Here is a 16829-nt window from a genome sequence, read left to right on the forward strand (position 1 = left end):
CTGATCATTCAAAAGGAAGATAAAGACGGACTAAAGTCCTAAAACAAGCATATATATATATATATATATGTGTGTGTGTGTGTGTATATGTGTGTGTGTGTATATGTGTGTGTGTGTGTGTGTCATATATATATGTCATTAAGGTAGCTATGTATACAAGTAAGAAAGGATTAGTGAGATGCTAGCTCTCTATAAGGTTTTCTTCAAAACAATGATTCTGCTTTCAAGAAGAGAAAATCCACAACTTATGGGCATCATACTTGAATGATGTGCATATTATACTTGATTTACTTAAAAACATGTATTTGTAAAAACTACCGAGTTCCTCAGCAGCATGTCTGTAGCATGTTAACCACGACAATATTTTCAATGCCATACATATTGCCCAAATTTGTTTTTAAGTAATGATGAATAAGACACAAATTAATTTGATTTAATTGAAAAAAAATTTCAGATATGAGAGTACTGCTTCTCATTTGAGAAAATTCACAGATTGCAAAGAAATAGTCACAGCAAGGTAAATTATGTTTTGACCTAATCATGTACATCAGGAAATAGAGAGGAAGACAGAACCTTCAATAAAAAGAGAATCCAGTTAATGATAAAAGCTCCTTCCTAAATATCAGGATTTTTCAGTATTTGCATACATTAAATTACTAGATATAGACAACTTGAATTTATTCCTGAATTCTTTATCATAATGGAGAAAAGTCTCTACAAAGATGCATGAAACTGGTTTTCAGATACACATAATTGATACAGCATATGAATGAATTAAAGATGGAGGTGAAACATGAATGTGTATTCAGTGTGCTTCAGTTCTTTAACCACTAAAACTATAGCTCTGAATTAATCTTGCATAACACAGATAAAAGGAATAGTATGAGCTAGTGTGTGATTTCACTGACATATATTGCTAAATCTTACCACTGATTGTTAACTTTAACTTTCCATATTTCTAAATGGATCAATATCCCTTTCAAAATTCTTCAGTTATGCAATATATCCTAACCACATACTGCCCTGCTTCTATTCCTCCCAGTTTCCCTTTCTCATCCCCTCTCCCCTAGATCCACTGTTCCTCTGTTTCCCTTCAGAAAAGAACAGGCATCCCAGTGAAATCAACTAAACAAAGTATAGCAAGATACAGTAAGATTGCACACAAACCCTTATATTAAGGTATAAGGCATCCTAGTAGGGGGGAGAGGGTTCCAAGTTCCAAGTGAGTCAGATGCACCCACACTCTCACTGTTAGGAAGACTACAAAAACACCAAGCTAAACAACCACAACATGTATGCAGAATACCTAGCACAGATCCATGCAAATTCTATGATTGCTGCTTCAGGATATTTAAGGATCTATGAACCCTGGTTAGTTAATTTTGTGGGCCATGCTCTTGGTGTCCTTGACTCCTCTGACTCCCAAAATTCTTCCCCTCTGAGCAGTTTTTCAAGCTATGTCATATTTGTTTCCACCCTAGACCTCTGGACTGACATCCAGATTCCAGTTCCTGGTTACATATCTAGGCACTATCGAATGTGGGTTCCTTCTGATGTCATGGGATTCATCAGTCATCAGTTGACAACTCCCACAAGTGATGAGTCACTATAGTGTCCACCATGGCCTTGGAATATCTTCCAGGGAGGACAGGTTGTAGGTCAAAGTTTTGTGTCTGAGTTGGTGCCTTAGTGCCACTACTGTCTGCCTCTTCTGTGTACATCAGATGGCCTGTATCCTCTGTATTCTTAAATAGTAGGAGTCCTTGCTAGAATCACCCCCTTCAGTTCTAGAAATTTTCTAGTGCACTGTTTCTCCATCATTCCCTTAAGTGCCCCCCAATTTCCATCATCTCTCCCTGTACTCTCTTCTTCCCTCCCTCAGTAGCCTGATCCTTCCTGTTACCGTCCCTGCTCACCACAAGCTACCTGCAAAATCTATTTTATTTTCCCTTCCCAGTGAGATCCATGTGTTCCGCCATAGAGTTCAAAATAGTAGTTTCTCAGAAAATAGAGAAATTTACCTTAATCTATCTGAATTTCCAGCTAAACTACTCCTGGGAATATCCCAAAATAATGCTTAATCATGCCATAAAAACACTTGTTCAACTATGTTCATAGCAGCTTTATTCATAACAGCGCATGCAGAAACTACATAAATGTTCCTCAACTAAAGAAGTAATAAAGTAATGTGATACACAATGGAGTATTAATCAACTGTTAAAAAACAATGATATCAATAAATTCAAAAGTAAATAGATTTCACTATGGAAGACATCATCCATAATAAGATAACCCAGACTCAGAAAGAAGGAAGTGGTATGTACTCATGTATAAATAGAAATTAGCTGTAAAATAGAGGATAGCCTTGCCATAATTCATAGACTCAGAGTTGCTAGGTAACAGGGAGTGTGCTCAAGATACTTGGATCTTCCTGGAATGGGGAAATACAAAATAATTCATGGTTGAACTTGGGGCAGGTGAGTATGGGAACATGACCTATCAGGTAGGGGTGGGTGGATGGGAGGGTACCGAAAGAGTGGACTGAAGAGGGTTTATTTTAGGGTCAGGTAGAAAACTGTTGTAAGGAAAGTTTCCAGGAATCTATATGGAGTTACCCAGCTAAGATTCCTTGCAATAGGGACTATTCAGCCTGAACTGTCCTTCTTTTGCAACCAGGCAAGACTACCAACTTATCTGGGCTCATCTCCCTGATGGCTAAGATTGGTGAACATATATTTACTTTTTGGCCATTTGAGATTCCTTCACTAAGAATTCCATGTTTAGACCTGCACACGATTATTAAATGAGTTATTTAGTTGTTGATGTTTATTTTCTTGAGTTTTACATATTTTTTATATTTTGAATATTAGATTTCTATCAAATGTCAAGTTATTGAAAAACTAGTCCCGTTTTTAGGTTGCCAATATCTTCTATTGAAATGGGTTTTGCTTTTATATTGTAGATGTCATTCAGTAAAAAGTCCTAGTTAAGTTCCTGGCATAAAATTGCTAATATTTGAAAATAGTTCTATTTATTTAAAATTCTTTATCCATGAAATACGTTAACTTGACCATGTCCCAGAATAAAATTAAAACTAAAGATTTTTTTCACTTCATTATTGTAATGTGGGACTTTGGGCTGACTTTAGTCACCATCAATATCCTTATACTACTCTCCATCTCTCTCGTTGGTGGGTTATTGGGTAATTTTTGCTGGCCTTTCCTTACTGAGTTACCTTTCTGTCTGAGTAAGCCACGACCTCTACTTCTAATAGAAGCCAGCAAACATAAACCACAGATGACAAGGACAATAAAAACCTATTTAATTCAGTATTTGAGAGAATCATGGCCTTGAGACTGGTCATGCTGTCATACTGACAACTTTCCAAGAACCTCAAACAAATCATTTCCTCAGTGTAACTTTTAAGAGCTCATTTATTGGATGATAAGTGTGAAATAACCAGGAAAAGAAAAATAAGCAACTCTTAAACTAATGAAATATCTTAGTCACCAAGCAGTTATTTACAACTGTATGGCAATTTTTAGAACCAATTGATAATTTTAGTACATATTTGGGACAAATACATAATTCTCAGATTAAACACTGAAGTTGGCTGCAAATATAAAGATACACCAAGCATAAGGACCTGAAAACTGAATGTTAAAAGAATGCTTAAGTAATGAATAAATAAAAGTACAGAATCTTATACTCAAATATTCTCAAACCTGTAATCTATGCTAAAATATTAGACTCTGCTATATTAAAAATATGTAGCATTTTCCAATTTTTAGTTTTTGAGATATGCACTTATAGAGGGCATATTGCAATCGTCTATAATTTGTACAGTACTTACAGTAATTGTGTATGATTTCTATATGTCTTGTTGCTTTGGAAGTATTGCAATACATATCCAGTGCGAATATTTATGAGGAGTTAAATAATGTAGTATTTCAAATGCCTGTTTGGATATAATGAATTTGTGTAAGTGAAAAAAAAGAGGTACTAAGTAAATAGAAAAAAAGAGACTAAAGTTTACTGGATAGAAAAACCTCTTTTATAAGATGAGCTAAGTTCTGCAATCCCTTCTGTTTTGTAGATCATAAAACAATTATCTTTAAGTCATCAAAATTACATATTTAATTATGGTTGGTAAACGTCAACATGAGGAACATTCACCTCTCATTCAAATGATGAAGAAGGAGTAGGTATCATAACTTCATAACACAGAAAACTGACTGGAATACTAGATCTTTTGGGGACTTGGCAGATTTCTGCAAAGTTATTTGACAGAGATGTTATACAACTTCCTGGTCATAGAAAAAGTACTAAGCACAGTTTTGCATTCAAGGTCACATTCAACTGCCACCTGTTGCTTTGGAAATAATTTCTTATTTCATGTATAAAATTAACCTATCTGTAAGGATGGCTGCTGAGACCTACCTAACCCTTTATCTGAGCCATAGAAGATTGGGTCAGATTAGAGAATGTGGGGGGTGGTGATGGCAAAAATATAATATAAAACAGGATGGTGAGAGAAAAATGATTTGATCACAGATAAAAGTGACAACTGCAGGTCTCATTCCTGGGGAAGAATTCCAACTCTTTTCAGAAGGAACAATCATCAGGAAATGGACACATGCAATAACATACTAACAATATTTCAAGCAAATAATATTTTGCTAACAGAAAGATGTAGATGACTTCATTAAAAACTTTAACTTGATTATAGATATTTATAAATAAAGCAAAACATTCTCAAAATGCCAATATTTTAGTACTCACTTAGCAGCTTAAATATTTATGATAAGAAATCTGAATTGTTTTTATTCTATGCAAGTACACCTTTCTGTAGTCATTTTTTATGTTCAGTTCAGTTGTCCTGCTATGGAAACATTCTTGTGTTTTAAAACGTCACATTCCTGTTCCCCCTCGAAACTACTACCATATATGGTCTGGCACATTGTTATTCCTAAAATATTCCATTTTTTTAAAAGATCATCTTTCCCTACCTTTTCTTCATACATTCTTCTGACTTCTCTTCCTCCACTTATGCTACTTCTCTATCCTCCTCCTCTTCCTCTAAATCAGTTGCATCTCTTGTAGGAAAATAGAAGAATTAATGGTGCCAGTAATCCTAGTAAACCTAGGACAGTTTGTTGCAGTAGCAAATGAATAGATTAAATGTTAATTTCTAATAAAAAATAGCTAATAAACATTTTTCCTGTGAGTAGGTTTCATGAAAGAAATATAAAATAGTAAGTTGAAAGATGCAGGGTTTTGTTTGTTTGCTTTTTAGAATATGAAGATATTTGAGTAAAGTGGTACTTGCAAACTTTACAAAAGTAATAAAGAGAAATGTTCTTAATGGGCAATATTTTCTTAATTATATCTTTTTGTATGTTATAAGTCAAGCTATTTGTATTCTAGTTTCTATTAGGAAACATGATGTTTGCATAAAGCATACATGATGATCAGTCAGCCTGAAATAAGATATAAATCCAGATATAAATCCAAAGATCTTTGGACATTTGAATTTTAATAAAAAGGCAAGAAATGCACATTGAATAAAAAAAACCCAGCATCTTCAATAAAGTGCTGTTCAAAGCAGATGAAAACATATGTAAGAATCCACATAAACCCATACTTACTACCATGTACAAAACTCACCTCCAAATGGAGTAAAGACTTATGCAAAGGAAAAGATACAGTGAACCTGATAGAAAAGAAAGAGGGAAAAGCCTTGAAGTCGATGGCAAAGGGAAAGGCATTCTGAACAGAAAACAGTTAGCACATGCACTCAAATAAAACATTAATATATTTATATTATTAATATAGTATATTAATATAACATAAGTATCATATAATATATTTCCTGAAAATTAAAAGTTCTATATTGCAAAGAAAACTGCCATTAAGACAAAGCCGTAGTCTAAACAATGGGTAAATATTTTTACCAACTCCTCATCTGAGAAAAGGCTGATATTCAAAATATGTAAAGAACTCAAGAAACTACATATCAATAAACCAAACAATTCAGTTGAAAATGGGGTACAAATCTAAAAGGGGAATTCTCATTACAGGAATCTCAAATGGCTGAACCTAGTCTTTGGTTCTTAAACATCCAAAAATATTGTGTATGGGCACCATAGAGTAGAGTGGGTAATATGCCAAACCAGATGTTGGTTGATTACTCTCACAATCCTTGTTCAACAATTACACTAGATTATCTTGTTGCAGGACACCATTGTAGGTCAATAGTTTCTTGTATGGTACCATAAGAAGTACCTTTCTGAAGCAATGTTGTTAATACTTAGGGGTGAATGCTCTATATAGGCAGGCACCATCATACTCGTCCATAGTCAGTGTGCTATGTAGGTGCTGTCTTCAGCAATGGGGCCTTGTCAGTTTGATGAGAACAACCTATACTCTAGGCAACAGCCTAGATGTTTGGGGATTCCAATAGTATCTCTTTGGTCAACAATTCAAACTGATGTAATCCCACGCGTGTGCAGCAAGTTTCATTTAGTAACAAGAGATTGTCAGTTGCTGTTTTGTCTTCCCATTATTTCAAGATTTAATTTGGATTGTCTTCATATGTGTATGTATTTTAGAAAACTTCTACTGAATTAGGTTGCCTTGCCACTCTTCAAGATAGGCTCACAACCAAATTATAAGTATTATATACTGAAAAAGTATCAAATGTATAAAAAGTATTTTATACTTGAAAAAGGTATGTTTTAGGTTCTCTTAGAAGATAGAGAAAAATGTGTAGTGGTCATCCTGTGTTTATCATTTCAAATATATACATTTCTTGAAATATTAAATTTTGTTTTGTTTTGTTTTGTTTTTGTTCTTAGAAACAGGGTTTCCTAGTGTTATAGTCATAACTGTTCTGAAACTAATTCTTGAAGACCAGACTGACCATAAACTCATAAAGATCTGCCTGCCTCTGCCTCCCAAGTGTTGTGATTAAAAGCATGCATCACCACCACCTGGCTTTAAAATATTATGCTGAGTATAAATAAAATTGATAATATTTTATTTATCAGATATTTCTTTATAAGTGAAAAAGAAACTAAAGTTCAACTGAAGATTAAAGAAAATTGAGTACATTTTAATTATTTAACTTTTTCTTTTCGATTAATATACAGAGAACAGTAAATACATTCTTATGACCTTGATATGCTCCTGCTTTTTCTGAGTATGGTTAAATTAAAAACTTTGAAACTCTATTACAAAAAAAAAATAAAAACTGCTCAGTCTTTGGCAAGCTTCCACAATAGTTAATTTTATAGTTTTATAAAATGTAAAGAAAAATAAGAACCATTTTGCTTATTTTCTGCTTTTGGAGAAAAGTCAGCTTTCCTTAAAGTTATTATTTGTGACTAAGTACTCAATTTAATCCTTCTAATTATTATATTAAATACTTTCAATTTAATTGAAAAAAATGATTAGAAATATAACAGAGACAGAAGATGAGTCAAAGAGAATCACTAACAGTCAAGTAAACACATATGTTACTGGATTTACTTTAAACATAATAGTTTTCCTTAAAATATGAGCATCAAAGTAATGTGAGTTTATATAAAAGTGTGAAGAAACATCATACAAAAACCAATGATAGGTTGTAAGATTTGCTAATTGCTTTCTGCAGATAGATAAACTACAGAATCATAAAAGCAATATTCACAATATTTCCATGAATATTGCAAATCTGAAACTCTTACTCATAACTCTCTCTTACTGTATCTAAATTTTGCTGTAAAAGTCTCTACAGGTCAGAGTTGGAATAATTAAATAAAGTAATATGTAATAAATTCGTAACATTTATGAGATAAAGACATCTTATAATAATATTTGTTGCAAGTTCCATGGATTCTGGGCTCCTCCATCAGTCATGTGACTGATTAGGTATAAACAAAGGCTGTAAATCATGGGGAAAAGCTGGTTTCCATATAATGTTTTTGCATTTTATTTTTTGTAAATATATAAGAAAAGTTTAATGTGGAGAGTCAGGACAATCCAAGACTTTTTCAGAGGCCATAGTGAAAGCACAGAAGGAACCTAGGTCTGTATCATTTCCCAGGGACAAATTTGACAAGGTTCATGCTTGCTAGGTTCTGAACCTTGAAGGAATGAAGGTTTAAGTTCTTGGGAACTTGACTTTTCCCTCTGAAGAGACTGGAGTTATCAATCTCAAAGTCACTGATCACTGTGATGTTCTTAAGATAGCATGTGTTTCTCTTGTACAAGGTATTTTTGCTGATCTTGCCCCATTCTTTCCTTGCAAATCATATATAAGATTCTATACATTTTTCTAAACTTACTTAAAAGACATAGCTTGGGCAAGACCTCCTGACCCAAGCTTTTCCATCTTTTTTATCTTCTCATCTCCGTGTCCTTACACTTAGGATGATGTCTTTGAAGAACAACCTGATGGTCCACATTGGTTTAGAAAGGCTATTTTACATTGTCGTATATTACGGTCTTTTGTTAAATTTGCTACAGCAGGTTGTATATTGTAGTATCATGAACATACTACACACAGCCCATACCATCAGATATAGGTGAATATGTAAAATGAAGATATTATAATAGCCTTATACTCCTAGTTATTATTAAACATTTTTACCACATTTTAGAGCTGAAAGATGCATATACTCTCAACAGTGACCCCCTTGAATTGGAGGTCCTCCACAACATATATGAAGTAGTAGAGTAGACTGTTGGTGAATTATATAATGAGTGATTTACATTATCTGGGGAGTTTTCTTTCAAGTTTATGTGTATGCCCGCATACTAGCTTGGAAATTTCAGACAGCGGAATGCAGTAAGGATGCTTCTAATTTTGGACCATATGTGTATGGCACATAGCAGGACCAGCACATTATTCTTTAAATTACCATGTAGAATATATTTAAAACTTTCTGAACTATTTTGGTCTGTGTCACACTTATTCAACACTGTGACTATAGCATGAGACATTCACAGAAGACTGTCAGTTAATTAACAGCTTCAAATGCTGTGTTAGGAACAAAGTCTTCTCTTGATATTCAATATGTTCTGCATATCATGTTCAATATGTTTAATCAATATTTCCTAATGTACTAACCTAGACAAGAAAAAAAAAACATTTCCCATGGACATATACTGCTTGAGTCACTTTACTACTCACGTAAGAAAAAGTCGCCCAAATAGGTAAATTCTCTCTTTGCAAATATTCTATGAAAATACTAATTCTTTCACAAGCATGTCTAATTTAAGCCCCCCCGTACTCAGAGACTAAATGAATTTAAATTCTTAATTTAAATTCTAAATTAATTCAAATATATATATATATATATTTGTGATTATATATTTATTTGCATTATATCCACAGAATCTAAATGTGCCTGAGTACACAAACTTTTGAAAAAAGTGAATTTGAAATTTAGTGTGAAGTGATCTAATTAAACACTTTGGATAATTAAATGCATTATTTTAATATGCCTATTATAATTAGACTGAGATAATAAGTAACCTTTAATTGCAACCTGAACAATAGGATTTAGAATTTGGTTTCATATTTAGAGTAAAATAATGTATTTGTTTGTGCAATATTCATGGTGATTGATGTATGTGTAAAAGCAGCATCTAAATAGTCACTGAGAGTCTGTAATGAAAGTACATTTGTTTTTCATACTGAGCCACAGTTTGGCATGTGATGAAGTGATAACTGAATGAGATCATCTATACATAGCACATATAGTATCACATATACTGAGCACATGTGTTCTCTCTTGTCTGTTACTGATATCTGGTCCCCAGTGAGCCCACTTTTCACAGCAGTTCTCTTTAGTGTCATTCAGTGTAGGGATTCCTTTTCTTATGATCACCAATCGTTACTCTTGGGTGCTTATTGTATTCATCAGATGCATTAGTGAATGTAAAGAGTCTTTGCTAATTGAAAATATGTAGTTTCATTCCTTTCTTTTTTCTTGTATATTCTAATGAGGTGTTTTCAACCCTCATTGACTGCTTTGGTTTGCTCTTTTTAGTTTTGTTTTATGAGACATGAGAGCTGCATTTCCAGTCTCATACATAGTCATCCATGTTCTACAGCAGAACTATTTCAGGAGAATTTTTTTCTTCCCTTTTATCAATTTAACTTTTTAAAAATAATCTTTTCTTATTTTGCATACCAATCCCTCTTATCTCTCCATCCCCTCCTCCTACTGCCCCCACCATCGACCTACCCCACCCTCCATCCTCTCCTAAGAGAAGGTAAAGGCTTCCCATGGGGAGTTAACACAGTCTGGAACAGCATCTTAAGTCAGGACCAAGACCCCAACTCCTATATATACTCTGAGCAAAGTATCTCTTCGAAGCGACTGGGATTCAAATAGCCAGTTCAAGTAGTAGAGATAAATCCTGGTCCCACTGCCAGTGACCACACAGATAGCCCAGCCACACAACTGTCACCCACATTCAGAGGTCCTAGTTTGGGCCTATGCAGGTTCCCCTGTTGTCAGTCCAGAACAGTAAGCACTCACTAGCTCAGGTCTGCTCTTTGTGTTGGTATCCTGTCCATGATCTTGAACCCTTTGCTCATATTATCCCTCCCCCCTTTCTTCTATTGGACTCTGGGAGCTTGGCCCAGTACTAGTTGTGGATCTTTGTATCTGATTCTATCAATCACTGAATAAAGTTTCTGTTATGACAATTAAGGTTATCAGTCTGGTTACAAGGGAAGGCTAATTCTAGTACCCTCTCCGCTATTGCTTAAGGTTTCTGCTGGAATCATCCTTGTTTATTCCTGTGAATTTCCCAAGTGTTAGGCTTCATGTTAGCCCCGCAATGGCTCCCTCAATCCACATTTCTCTTTCCTTGCTCTCCCTCTCTGTCCTTCCCCCATCTCGGCCATGCCATTCTCTCACATTTTCCTCCCCATTCCTTTCTTGCCTCCTTCTTCCCTTCTTCCCTTTCCTCTCCCCTACCCCATGCTCCCAATTTTTTCAGGGATTCTTCTCTATTACTCCAACCCAGGGGGAATCCATGTATATTGTACTTCTTGTTACCTAGTTTCTCTGGGTTCATGTATTATAGGTTGGTTATTTGCTTTATGTCTAAAATCCACTTATGAGTAAGTACATACCATGTTTGTCTTTCTGGGTCTGGGTTACCTCACTCAGGATGTTTTTTTTTTTCATTCCATCTATTTGCCTGTAAATTTCAAGATGTCATTTTTGTTTTGTTTTGTTTTGACTCTGAGTAGTACTCTATTGTGTAAATGTACTACATTTTCTTTTTCCATTCTTCATTGAGGGACATCTAGGTTGTTTCCATGTTCTGGATATTAATAATGCTACAACTGAGCAAATGTCCTTATGGAATGAGTGTGCATATTTTGGGTATATGCTCAAGTGTAGGATTGCAGGGTGTTGGGGTATATTGATTCCCAATTTTCTGATAAACTGTTATACAGATTTCCAAAGTGTACATACAAATCTATACTCCCACCAGACATGGAGGAGTGTTCCCCTTACTCAGCAATCTCTCCAAAATAAGCTGTCATTGACGTTTTTGTTCTTAGTCATTCTGACTGGTGTAAGATGGTATTTCTGAGTCATTTTGATCTGCATTTTTCTGAAAACTAAGGATGTTTAGCAATTCCTTATGTGTCTTTTGGTCATATGAGATTCTTCTGCTGAGAATTCTTTGGTTAGGTTCATTTTAAAAATTGGATTATTTGGTATTTTGGTATCTAGTTTCTTTAGTTCTTTATATATTTTGGATGTCAGCTCTCTGTCTGAAGAGGGATTGGTGATGGTTTTTTTTCAACTTTGTAGACTGCTGCTTTGTCTTTTGACTGTGTCGTTTGCCTTGCAGATGTTTCTCAGTTTTAGGCGGTCCCATTTGTTTATTTTTGTTCTCAGTGTCTAAGCTATCTCCTGTGTCTATGTGTTCAAGGCTACTTCCCACTTTCTCTTCTAGAAGGTTCAGTGTAGGAGGATTTATGTTGAGATCTTTGATCATTTGAACATGAGTTTTGTGCATGGGGATAGATATGGATCAATTTGCATTCTTCTACATGTTGGCATCCTGTTATTCTGGCACTGTTTGTTGAATGTGCTGTCTTTTTTCTATTATAAAATTTTAGCTTCTTTGTCAAAAATCGGGTGTTCATAGGTGTGTGGATTATCATTGTGGTCCTCAATTCAGTTCAATTTGTCCACCTATCTGTTTTTATGCCAATACCAATTTATTTTCATTATTGTAGCTCTATATTAGTGCTTGAGGTCAGGGATAGTCATGCCTCTTGAAGTTGCTTTATTGTATAGGATTGTTTTTGCTCTCCTGGGTTTTATGTTTTTTGATATGAATTGATGGAGAGATGGTTCAGTTCTTTTTTTATGATTAATAGAATGGTTGTTTATTCAAAGGGAAAAAAACTTACAGATTACCGTCCCAAACAACAGCCTCTCTGCGCCATCAGGAAAGGAGTCTAGGAGTCAGAAGTGGAGCTGGAAGCCAGAGAGAGAGTCGGGGACAGCCGCTGCTTTTTTAAAGAGAGAGAGACCACACTCCAATGGACTGGTATCTAGGTGGTTATTGACTGAAGGAGCAGAAGGAGCTCCCGCAGCATCTCCCCCTTTTGTTTAAGTAAGAGAGTTCTAAGCCTACTATGAAATTATATACAATAAGTACAAATATCCTATTCTAACTAGCTTAAGTCTTGTATAATAAATAACTTGACCAAGTCATGAGAAGAAAGTAACTACATTTATATAATCTTCAATCCCATCGAAGATCTGAGAAGGGAAATAAGGTTACCTGAGTAATTAGAAAGTGCAATCAAACAACTTCCAGAACATGTAACAAAACACAGAGACAACTGGCTACCCGGGCAAACACCCAAAGTCACGTTTGCAGCGTTGAAGCAACCAACTTTGACTAAGGCCTAACGAAACTGACATACCATTTTCAAAGGCAATAAACTTTTCAAAACTATCTTACCCTGTCTTGGCAGGATATGACAGTCCTGTTTTATCCATTTATGGATACTCTGTAACTCTGTCAGTAGTTGAGGTATGGGCATTTCTTTACCCAAAGGCCAGTTCCGCCAAGAAGAAAGGCTCCAGGTGGAGTGTCTTTGGTGCTCAACATTCTCTCAGGAATAGATCGGTGTTGCCAGGAGTGATTGTGTCTCACTACCACAGAACTCTGAGTTAGATTAAAGGCCATTTTCTACAGCTCTTTGAAGAGGTTGAAGATTATCTATTTATACTGAATATAATCTCTGTGTATCTAAAGAACCTGATTAGTCTAATTATAAATGATAAACTTAGATGACTACTGATCTATATAATTCTCAATACCTATCTAACTTAAAGACTGAGACAATAAACAACTGTGCAATAAATGAGGACAATATGACCTCCAAATATAAACAATGTACAAGTATACATTGCAATATGGTAAATATATTTATCAGTACATATACAATATATAAGTACCTTAATCAGAGGTAGAAATGTACAATGCAATATGGTAAATATACATATATCAATACAATATATATATCAATACATAAAAATGTTTAAAACAGAGGTAGAAGCATGCATGCATACAATAGTCAACATAATTTAACTTTGTATCAATATGCAAGAATTGATACCAATATATTTGTCTAAAAACAATAACTCACAAGTACAAATCTATTAATCTATTATCCCATCATCCAATTATCCCTCTTTTTTTTAAAAAAAAAAAGATTCCTGCACTTATAAGATTCCTCTCCCAACCCTCAACCGTATACTAATTATAACCAGCCCCTAAATGATGTCCCTAAACCCAAGGACAAATTTTACTGGAAGAGGGGACATCGTTCTCTAGAATTACTTCCAGCTGTGATGGGGGTGACGTTCTTTTTGGGGATCCTGTGAGAGTAAAATGATGGTTAAATTTCAAGATCAATGTCTTTTAAAATTGCAAATAGTCTCTGGGTATTTTGTGGCGGTCTGGTCAGGTTCAGTTCTTAAGAGCTGTTAAGAGCAGTTAAGACCTTTTCCAGATGTCCTGAGTTCAATTCCTAGCAACCAAATGGTGGCTTCAAACCGTCAGTAACATATCTCCATTTGTAAAACTCTAAAAACAAACTGAAATAGGATTTTACTAAATTTCTCCATCCAACTGCCTCTTAACAAATTCTGTATTCCAGTGCAGGCTGGAATTTACAATCTTTGTTTCTTAACTTCCCAAGTAGGTGGGATTACAAACATGTACTGCTAGGATGAATTTTGTTTCTATTTTATCTATAGAATATTACAATCCACAGAAATTTTATTAGACATTTTATATTCTCCAGTGACATATATTACTGTATTAATTTTATGCTTCACAATGAATATCGTCTATTCACATGAATGGACATAGACAAAATCTGCTTTTCAGTACCAGAATTCTACTTTTCATCACATTTAAGAATTATTCTAAGACATATGCATATATAATAATGATCTTAAATAATCAACCACATGCAACAAAAGGTGTTACAAACATCATTTTTTATTCATGTTGAGGATTTCTAGATATATAAAATCATAAACATAGCTGGAACAAAAACACCATAAATAAAAAAAAAAGGGAAAAGACTTTTTTTTCAATTCTGATTAAGAACTGAGGCCAGAGTGTCAGGTGGTTTTGTTCAGGCTTTAGTGTGCTTGGTTTGAAGTTCCTGACTAAAAATAAGAGGAGAAACTACTAGGCTTTCTTATTCACTCCTTCAGGTGTGTCCAGAGGAAAGGGCAGATGGATAATGCTGCTTATGGAGGCATCAGTCACAGGTTCCTGAACTCCAATTTCATTTATAAGTATTATATGCTTTAAGATGGGTCATAGAGCTACATGCTAAATAAACCTCAACTACACATCTAATATATACTCTCACTGACTGTGAATAACCTAATAACCACAGTCTTTTGTCATATAAGATAATGTGATCACTAGTTTCTTATGTTATTCTATGCATGATCTTAATGGAGTCCTGTTTTGAATAGCAAATATCCAAATCTTGAGAAAGAATATTTCTATAATTTTTAGATATTCATCCTAACAATATGAAGTGTCTGTCTGTCTTCCTTTTGAACCTGGATTCTCCTGACTTCACAATCAGGTGAATATTTCAGTTACACCACCCTTTTGGATTCTCACAACTTCCAGTATTACACAGGTCCTTTAGCACTTGCAGCTGTCTATTACTAAATATAAAGTTTATTTCCTAGAGAAACAAGATGCTATAGTAAGACTAAGATAACGTTAGCAATCCACACTTAGACATTCCGAACAGACCACACCCTTTTAATAACTTAGTAAACACCTTAAAGAAGACCAAAATATTCTATGAAATATTATTCACATTCACAGTATGGATTCATGCCCAAAATTAATGATTAATGTTATTTTAAGTCTTCATGTATATCATTTCTTGTTGTGATACAAATATTACTGGAATAGTATATGGTACTATTCTCAGTTTGAATTTTTTACATATTATTGCCAGGCTATTTGTTCCATTTATAGTTTGGAGCTATTTTGAATGTTCTCTATAAGAAATATAAATAAATACAATATTTCTGCTTGGCATTTTAAAAATAAAATTTCAGGAACTTAAAAATGTGATAAGATAATATACATATAGATGTATATTACTGTATGATTAAGAAGACCATATGTTAACTAAAGTATGTTGTATTTGGTTTGGCCTAATGTAGAAACATAACAGTTGGATAGTATAAAATAATTCTACCTAGTACCAAAGGCTTTTTTTTATTTTTGAGAAAATAACATAATTACATCATTTTTCTATTCACTTTAGTCCTTCTAAAGCCTCCCATAGCCCCCTTCTTTCCCACTTTCAAATTCATGCCATATTCTTACATTAATTTTTGTTATGTACATATATGCATATTTATATGTACACATATATACATATATACTCCTAGACATAGTCGCTCTGTATATACAGTGTGACATATATGTAAATATGTAAGACTGACCATTTGTTTTTGAATAACCAATTGATGTGCCATTCCCTGGCAAAGACTATTTCTTCTCTCTCATCATTCCTTGCTTTTTTGCATATGGTTGAGACCTCATGGCAATGCTGTCCACTTTGTCTACTATGTGTTTGATCAGTTCATGTTTAGGCATGTATATTATTAGTATGGTGTGTGACATTCATAAGGGAAACATTCTCACAGAAAATTCCTTAATCTTCTGGCTCTTAGTAACTTTCTATCCCTTCTTTTGTAATGTTTTCTTAGGAGTATGACTTCTTTTGTAGATATGTATATTAGGAATTTTTCATAACTCTGACTATTGATGAGTTATGGTTTTCTGGAATGATCCCTATCTGTTGAAGAGAGAAGTTGTCTTCAGAACTATTAAAATATTGTCAGGTTTATTATAACTAGAAGAATAAAGTGTGAATAGACTGAATAAATTAATGAAATCTCTGCATAACTGTTAGCAATAAAACTGAGGAAACTGTCTCCTATAAATGCAAAGAGTTAAATCTTACTTGTTATTTGGAAGAACTTGGAAGTATGTTGCCCACTTATTCTACAAAGTATAACTTAGAGTCCATCTTGACTTTAGTGCTGTGAAACTAGAAGAACAGTGAGGATAAGCTTGTCTGAACAAAAATTGACACCCTAGGCCAATGGATAAATATTCCTTTAAATTTCTCAGCTCTTAATAATTTCCTACTTAACAACCAAGAGTTAATAAAGGTATTTGTATATTCCTCCTTTCTTTATGAGAACAGCCTAGGCATAGAATTGCTAGAT

This window comes from Myodes glareolus, chromosome 16 (assembly GCF_982192425.1).
Source record: "Myodes glareolus chromosome 16, mMyoGla1.1, whole genome shotgun sequence".
Taxonomy (NCBI): domain Eukaryota; kingdom Metazoa; phylum Chordata; class Mammalia; order Rodentia; family Cricetidae; genus Myodes; species Myodes glareolus.